The 9254-nt window shown below is 31.5% G+C and overlaps 1 long non-coding RNA gene across 1 annotated transcript; it reads right to left on the bottom strand.

The window, feature by feature from the left end:
* Positions 1–6554: 6554 nt before the first annotated feature.
* LOC123689227 lies at positions 6555–7749 on the bottom strand. The gene is made up of 2 exons (XR_006750250.1): positions 7527–7749; positions 6555–7316 (listed from the first exon to the last, which is right to left on the bottom strand). It is a non-coding gene; the product is annotated as an uncharacterized LOC123689227 (long non-coding RNA).
* Between the last annotated feature and the right edge of the window lie 1505 nt (positions 7750–9254).

Consider the following 9254-nt stretch of genomic DNA (forward strand, 5'->3'; position numbering starts at 1 on the left):
AAAAGGGAATGCATGGCAGCAGGCGCTTAGCAACATTTGCTAAGACTTCTAAGTAGGTTAAGTTGGTTGAGAAAAACGAATGGGTACTTTTCAAATGGAATGGAATAATAACTATTCATATAAATAGTATGAACTTTAATTAAACTAGGAATTTATAGCTGTATTATATAACTCGTACGTGATATTGCATTTTATAAGCTCTAATAATTTATTATTATAATCCACGGATATATATATAGAAGTATTGTAAAGTTTACGAAATAATGATAATTGTATGTAATGTCTGCGTCTACATTTTTGAAACACACTAAACTAACATCATGCGTCATTGACTTGAATGAGGTGCTATTTCATCGTTACATGGGAAATTAATTTTAGTTTTATATTAGTTTTAGATAAAAGTTTCCGATTACTACAAGCACCATCAAAAAGTTGTATTGTAAAATCAGTGACCTCGTATGTTCAATAGCTAGTCTGTCAGTCAGAAAGAGGTCTTTCAAGCTTAAATAAAGCTTTCTGTATTTTCAGTTTTAATTTTACATATATATTTGTTGTTTCATATTGTTTTATTAACTTGAAAAAACGTAGCGTAAAATGTAAAATAGTCGTTACTCGGGATCTCAATTGAAATTCACCGCAAACCGAGTCGTGGCCTCCTTCCACCGATATTGAGATAAATGTAAACAAAATAAAATGCCAACTGAATAATTGTAGACAAGTCGAACGATGGTATCATTGAATAAAAAGTTGAATAATATAATTTCATAATAGGTAAGTGTTAATTCGCTAAAAGTGTATTATTATCGCGAATATAACACGAAATAAAATAGCGTTCCATTCTCTGAAAGCACGGTAATATAGGCGACGGCGGTTAACACTTTAATAAAAGTGACCTGCTCGATTGCCTCCTGTCCCATAAAATAATAACACTAATAAAACTAGTGCTTTTATTTTATTATGACTTGAAAAATATAAATAAATTGTACAAAAAAATGGAGAAAGCCTACAGGCACATAAGCCTGAAGGACTACACCGCACAAAGATGTTTAAATTTCTGATTAACTAAAGAGTCAATACAATCTATATACATTATACAGATATATATAGATATTTTTGAGTTTGAGTTCGAATCAATACAAAAAAAAAATAAACGAAAACATTACAACAAATACAAGTATTTTTAAGCCTTATACATAATATTATATCTATCTTAAATTTATGGATACAAAAAATACTACTTAATTGAGCACTTTGTAATCTTGCAATTTCCGGGTGTTATTCTGAAATTTAAGCGTAAACCATTATCATAACGCGTAGTAAGTACCAATAGTTTAGTTATAATTTATAAGTGAATGCCTTACCGATAAAGACGATTCATCGTTTTATACAGTATATAGTTTTTTATCTATTGACCCAATTCAGCGTTGTGGGGCTTAAAAAATTATATTTAAATCACCTGGGAACCTATTGGGAACCATGTTTATATTCAGCTTTGCAGTAAATATTGTCAAAGTATACTTTGATTAATTTGTAATAGATGGCAGAATTTAAGAAGATAGTGTTCAGTGGCGCTAAAAAATTTTCACGGTTTGTATTCATTGATAATATTTTTGGAGTGATACATCGATTTTTGGGGGCATAAAATAGAACTGACATCAAAATCGACTAAAAAGTGTTAAATAAGAGGCAATAACGGTAAGTTTGGACATTACGAAAGCCTTCGATCGGGTGTGGCACAGAGCACTTATTTCAAAACCTGTGGCCTCCCCGAGAAATTGTGTAACTTAATTTCCAGCTTCCTCGCTGATCGTCCATGTCCATAGGCGGCGGTATCACTTAACATCAAATGGTGAGCCTCCTGCCCGTTTGCCTCCATTGTATTGTTAAATGTACGAAGATCCTCTGTGTCTAATTTTTGAAAGTCCGTCACACTCTGCGTGACTCACATACAAATCGTATTACCTTACTTCAGTTCTTTAAAATATTTAAAAAATAAATATACTCATATACAGCCGGGATTAGATCAGGATTGAGCCGCAGTAGCCACTAGACAAAAATTGGTCAATTTTTGTATTACCAATCGATACTCGATATAACTCAAAACACCGCAGTATAAAAACGAGTTCAAAATAAATATTGAACTGCAAATGGAACTTTTTGTTTTGGTTACAGTCCAAAAGTGGAGCTGTGACGCTGATAGAATATTCAATGAGGTTTTTAATAGAAATTGGAGCATCGGACATCTGCAGGATAATAGATGGCTTTCCGGTATAGAGCATTTATATTTCAAACCATTTTTATTATGTGTCTTTAATTTTCATAAAATAATTAGTCTAGCTATTCAAAGGGGGAACGCTGCCAGTATCTTAGGAACCTTGCCTAAATGGACTCCTTTTAATAATATATTTTAATTATTAAATTTTTAAGGTTAGTTATTAGGTAACATAAACAAGTAATTTTAATGATAACTTTAATCATTTATTAGATAAACTTTCTGTGAACAAATTTTGTTTCATTGGTGATTTGAATCTAGTAGCTTTATATCTTATTTGTATTACCAATTAAGATAATCTTATCAATCGGCATCTCTGTAAACACAGATTGGTTGAAACAACACATTTAAAACTTTACTTTCCGATTTTTGCTTAGCACTACGTTCATTCTTTTAAACGTATAATAAATTCCATTCCGTTTAATTATAATAAATACATATAATTATTTGTTTTTATTACTGAACTATGTAAATCATTTTATATCGATGTCCGACGTTCCGTAACCGAGCGATTGCTAAGACACTTTGTATCGCGCTCAAATTTATTAACCAATATGACTTAGGAGCGTTCAAGAAAATAGCCTACTGACTTAAAAGGCCTATAAAGCATTGGTAACCTGGCTATGGGTGGCGGCGTCACTTCATGTGTGCATCCTGCCAATTTCATATAAAAAAATATTCAAGAGTATATTTTAAACACCAAGAAAAGAAATGCTAGGCTATAAAAAACTAATCTAAGTGCCGTAACCTATTTATTTCTTATGTATTCTGTTCAATTAAGACTGACTCTTCTATTGGATTGAATTATTATAAAAGCCTTACATGTTACAGGCTTTTTATAACTAAACGTCCACAGCCTCTAGAGTTAAATTTTAATTGCGGCGAGAAAGGCTTTCATTAATTATTCAAAAATTTTACTCAGCGCAGGAAAATTTCCCAGAATATTAGATTTTTAAATTGATTAAACGAAATTTTATTATTATTTAATAAAATACCTATTTGATTATATCTGCAATTTTTGGAACAAAGTACGAATCAGAATATATGATATTTAGGCTTTTCCCTTATGTATTTAGTATTTGATACTGTCTGCAACTTTTTTTTCCATTCGAGATATGGTACTATTTGTAGTTTATTTGAACTCGCTACATTTCAATTTCATTACAACTTTGAATGGATGCCAATAGGACTATGACTTGCTCAATACCTTCATAATATATATAATTACCTAATATAGATCACCAAGTATAATTTATAAAAATAAAAATCTATCTTTTAGGGTCAGAAGTGTTTTATCAGCTAAAATGGATTTCATATTGAGAAAAAACCCATTGATTATATGAACACAATTGTAATTAATCTGTACTATAATATCGGACATTAAATAATACAGTTACTATATTTAAATAATTAAACGCCAGTATGTATTATCCACTACTAAACTACGTTATTTTTCTTCGTGTAAATACTGTAAAGCCAGAGAATATGCATTAGCTATTTTCTCTTAATCCTTCGAGTTTAGATGTAACGGGTTGAAAGCTTAGTTTCTTAATAATTTTTAAAAGTAATCTCCGAGATTGAACGATCAAGAGAGTCCAAGCTTTCCTATGAACCTCCGATATTAAAGATTAACTTATGTAAGACTCTGCTTTGAACATTTTAGTTTCATTTGCATACGATTTCAGTTTACATTTTCTAAATTTTGACGTGCAAAGGTTTATTAGCGCCATCATTACACATTAAAATATAATTCAAACATTTGTTCTAGAATATTCTAAAGAAACATCAAAACATTTTCTCTCAAATTTATGATTTTAATTTACAAAGCGCAATTGCAGTGCGTAGCTGTATCGTAATTTGTTTCCATTCCGCGCAATGTATCAAACGTCTAAAAACCCGCGAGTACTGACAATTGACAGCTGATTATGACAGACGGATGTGTTGATATTTGAGAAGTTTGCTCGACCGTGCGTGATAAGGTTGTATATCGATCGCGTCGCATTGCGGCGGCACGCGAACCCAGCTGATTTCTTTGCCTTATGTAACTGTTGCAACACCATGATTTCATGTGGACTCTTAATGCGGTGTAATAAAAATATTTCAATTAGAACAAAAAAATTCTTTTTTTAAATTATAAAAAATAAAGAAGCTCTACACCATAAACCTGTTATAATTATACTTATAATTAAAAAAGTCGATTCCCACTGGATTCTGTATCTAAGCAACGGGTGTTTGTGTAATATATCCTGAAAACGTTATACAAGGATAATGGTTACATTACCTGCAACCTACAAAATCGGTCACCATCCTCTGTAGACTTTTAAACTACGCTTTTATAAGCATATTAGCGATTTGTAAAATATTCAGATTTAATTTTAACATTGACCAACTACTTACACGGCTAATGTGCCTGTTACAAATTTTTACACCTGAAGATGCGCAACACGCTATGCGATAACTCACGGGACTAATTTGATGTGTGGATAGGTGTAAGTAGGTATTTACACATTTAATTAGTATTTAAGATGTTGTTTTATTACAATAAATCAAATTGAATATTGCTTTGTCTTATTCATTTCTCACTTCTTTTAATAATAATTATTGAAGTTGCCTGCCGAAAAACTTTAACTCAAAATAACTCCATTAATGTATGTTAACAAGTACACTCATGCAAGTCAACAGAAAATATGTTAAATTATTGCTACATTTATATTAACTAAGATATAGCTATAAGGAAATCCCACAACCTTGAACCTCTAATCCCGTCTGTCACCGTAGATCTATTGATGCAGACATCCCGTACTTATTTATATATTCATTATTTATGTGTTAGGATACATCTGTAGGGATCTGTTGGATTATTAGATTCTTAAGTCTCACCCTCTCACATTTAGTTGTCTAATGTAGTTTGCTAATACAAGGACTACATATATAATAGCCTATATAAGCCTTTTTTCGGACATAACATTATTATTGTTATTAATTTATTTATTCGTAGATTTTTCTTCACACAGATAAAGACTACATATATTAATAATATTTGTAAATTTAAAAAGATAGTTCATAGTAAATACTTGCAACCTTAATTACTAATTTAATTGATTAATGTATATGTATATATACATGTGTGTGTGTGTATGTATATATATATTTTTTCTTTTATTTTTTCTTTTTTTGTCATTCGGTTTGATATGTGTATGTTGTTTAGTTGATATTTAGTGTAAATGCTGTGTACAGATATAACTGGAAGTCAGATTTTTAAATGTTGTTTAGTATGTAATAATTTTATGTATGTAATCAATCTGTTTTCTGTGTTTGTACCTAAATGTGAAAATAAAAATAAAAATAAATATACCATACTGATACACTGACATTTATAAGAGAGACATTTAAACACATATTACAAAGTTCCCTGGCTGGCAATTTGTACATAGTAAACTCATATTAAAATTATAATACTGAAACCGTGAAATACTTTTTACGAATTAAAAGTTCTAAAATATATCAAGGTCTTTTTCCTTGTACAAATTTAGCACTCAGCCTAAATTTATTTCTAGATAGGGGAGATGGGGGGAACTGGAGCCTACTAAGGAAAAAGTTCAATAAAAGCCAAATTTATTGATACTTTATTAATTTTTTATTAGAAAGTAAATCCTTACTTATTCGACTATCATTTAATCACAGCCCTAACGTAACATAATGTGGCATTTTGCCACAAATAAACTTAAAAGAAAAAATCGGGATCGCTCTCATTACCCGAATTTGCGGGCAATGAGAGCCTATAATTTCGCATATGGGTAATGGGAGCTACTTAATTATTAAATCAGCCTCAAAGATTTCTATCTCACGTCTGGAATCTCACTTATTCATATACAATTTAATATACGTAATCGTGTAACATTTAACTTTAAGGATCTAAGCAAAAAACGCAAATATAATCAACTGGGCTCTCAGAACCAGAACATTGCTTATGTGCCCATTTACCACAACTTCTACAACGGTACCACATCTCATTGTTTTTTCCTATATCACAGCAAATAGCACACAATGTCTCTTCTTCTGAATATTCTGACTCATCGTCGCAAAGATTCTCAACGTTTTCGTCTTCAGATGTCTCCGTTTCATCCTCAAAAAGTTTCTTTGTAACTCTTGTTATTTTTTCTTTTTTGTTCATTGCCTTCTTTAGATTTTTTCCTTTTCCTGCGCTACATTTTCTGTTTTTGTTGATGGTTTCTCCCTTTCTCTTTGTACTTATTTCAGTTTTATTTTTTTTCTCCTGGTGGACCGTCTTTTTCTAGCTGTGGTGAGTGACGCTGTCGAGGGAAAATAAAAAGAGGCGGAATGAACGACCCTGAAGCACTCATAGCACAGATAGTGGTTACGTTTTTACCTCTTTCCCATGACGTGACTGCTCCTATACGTTTTTGACCCCTAGGCGCTATAATCTTTTCTGTATCCTGAACCGTAGTTACGCCAGTCTCATCCATATTGTAAATTTGAGATGGTGGAAAGTGGTATTTTGTCATGACTTTTTCCAAATTTTCAAAGAATTGATCCACTTCAGCTTTATTGAACCCAAGTATCCTATTGATGCTTGTCGCTTCTGGCTTTCTAATACTTAAATCATGATGTCGTTGAAAAGAGCCAGTTAGAAAGTCTCTGCCCGCAGACTTCTTGATTTCATTAAATCGATCTGCGACACCAAATCTTTCAGCCATGGCGTAGCATACTTTACAAAACTGAGCCCTCGTCAGTCCGTAAATTTTTTTTGACATTGTATGTAGGTGATTAGCCAGAATTAATTCTTGTTCCTCAGTGAACACAGATGGCCTTCCTAGTTTAGGAGGACGCCTGTAGCTAGCATCATTGACCTTAGCCAATCTGAATCTTTTTTTCAAGGTGCTGTAGGGTATTCCTGTCTCTATTGATACCTTGTATACTGATGTACCGTCACGCTGAATTTTTTGGACCGCATTTTCTAACGTTTCTACGGTCCAAGATGCTTTCATAGTGGTGCGTTCTCGTTTTCTTGGCATTTTGATATCTAAAAAATAAAAATAATTATGATAAGGATGTGGGGTAATCAGAGCCTAATAAGCTCTAATTACCCGACTACCACCATCTTGAAATTTAATAAAATTAAATACTGCGTCTAGCTTGTAACGAAATTATACGTAAAGATACTCAAAATTAATAACATTAATTATAAAATAAAAAAGGATTGATTGTAACAAACAAATATCTTCATACATACCTGGCAATTTGAAATTTCGTATTTTTTATAAGCGCGGACTACAAAATTGACAAGCGTTCGGGGTCACATAACACGTGGCAGTGGCGAGTCGAGCGGCACGGGGGGACACAAACGCAGTGTGCCGAAAGGGCCAAAGTGGCAACTCAGTAAATACGAGCTGTAGTTTAGTCTTTAGGCGCATCGCTCCCATTACCCTCTGGCTCCCATTACCCTCGGTTCCCCTATTACATAATTTATATTTTCGTTTAGGCCTCTGGCGTTTAATTACCGCTACCGAGAATTTAGCGCCCTAAATCATAATTATCCGTATAAAATTCTCTTAAGTGAAGATTTTCATCGCTTTCGACAAGATGGCATCTTTGTCTATGGTTCAATAAAAAGAAGTAGATATTAATTATTCCATATAGCATTGTACATCAAACAACTTTAACATGATGTCTAATTATACATGTATGTGTATAATAAATAGTTCAGTGCACTTTTTAGAATATTTTGTTAAGTACAATATTATTTGTTATTGTAAAAATGGAGCAAAATAAGAAATGAACGACTTTATGAATTAATTAAGTTAATACGGAATAAGTATAATTTATAATAATTACTTTAAAAATCAATAATCTAATACATAATATAGGTATTTTTGGCCCAACACAATAAAATTGGGCCACACATCGCCTTAGGAAAAAGCACTCAAATATGTTAAGTCGTCTTCCAAATAATAATCAGACATCACAACTTGAACCATTTTAATAGAAACAATATTTACAAATGTTTTTTAAAACTTTAAATTAATATAGAAATTAATTGTATATATAAATAATCGTAACAATCAAATATTTTTAAATTTTTAACTACATAATAAAAACAATTAAAATTATTAAAAAAATTATAATAAATTTAGAAAGTGACCTATAACGCTGGCGTAAGTACTAGCTGGATTCCAATACATAATCGTTGAGCGAAGTAATGACTACCTCTGGGCTCACCGATACTATATACTATATGTGCAGTATTAGTTAAAGGCATTAGTATAAAAAATAAAGCTACCGAAACAAGAGTATTTTAATAACAAAACTGCATGTAGATATTTATATTTCGGATTAATGGATCATTTCTTCATAGGCAACTAGATCAATCTCATTTGCATTCTAATCTAAAACTACTACTTACTTCTCACAGAAGCCGGGACCTCAGCATTATATCTTTTCTTAGCTGGTTAAGAAAATAAATACCAAATTTGCGTTGAAACAATCCCAATTATCAATACCAATATTATTCCAGTAAAGAAACCCTTTCTCTATTATGTTGCTAAGAATAGAAAGGACTATTTTATTGTGAGAAAATATCATCTAATATTATTTTTCACAGCGCTGTCAATATAAAACCTATATCAGAGCCAAGGCCCCTGGGGCGAATGATGAATAAAACGTCTTCTACCAAAATAGAACTATTCCCACGTAGACAGTTACGTAATATCGTATGTCTTCATATAATATAATCTGTGAATCCTGCAATTTTTCTAATCAATTACGTATAATTTGCTTGCAAAACATAGGTATACTATAGACTACAAATAATACTTAAGAAAATTGTCTTCAATATATATATTGTATTACTTACGGGATTTTAAAATTATTTTTATTGAACAAAAAAAAATTCAGCTGGAATTAAATTTACGACATCGGTTGTTTTCGCGATAAAATATTATTACAATATTTTTTATTATTT

Source organism: Pieris rapae, chromosome 5 (assembly GCF_905147795.1).
Source record: "Pieris rapae chromosome 5, ilPieRapa1.1, whole genome shotgun sequence".
Classification (NCBI taxonomy): Eukaryota; Metazoa; Arthropoda; class Insecta; order Lepidoptera; family Pieridae; genus Pieris; species Pieris rapae.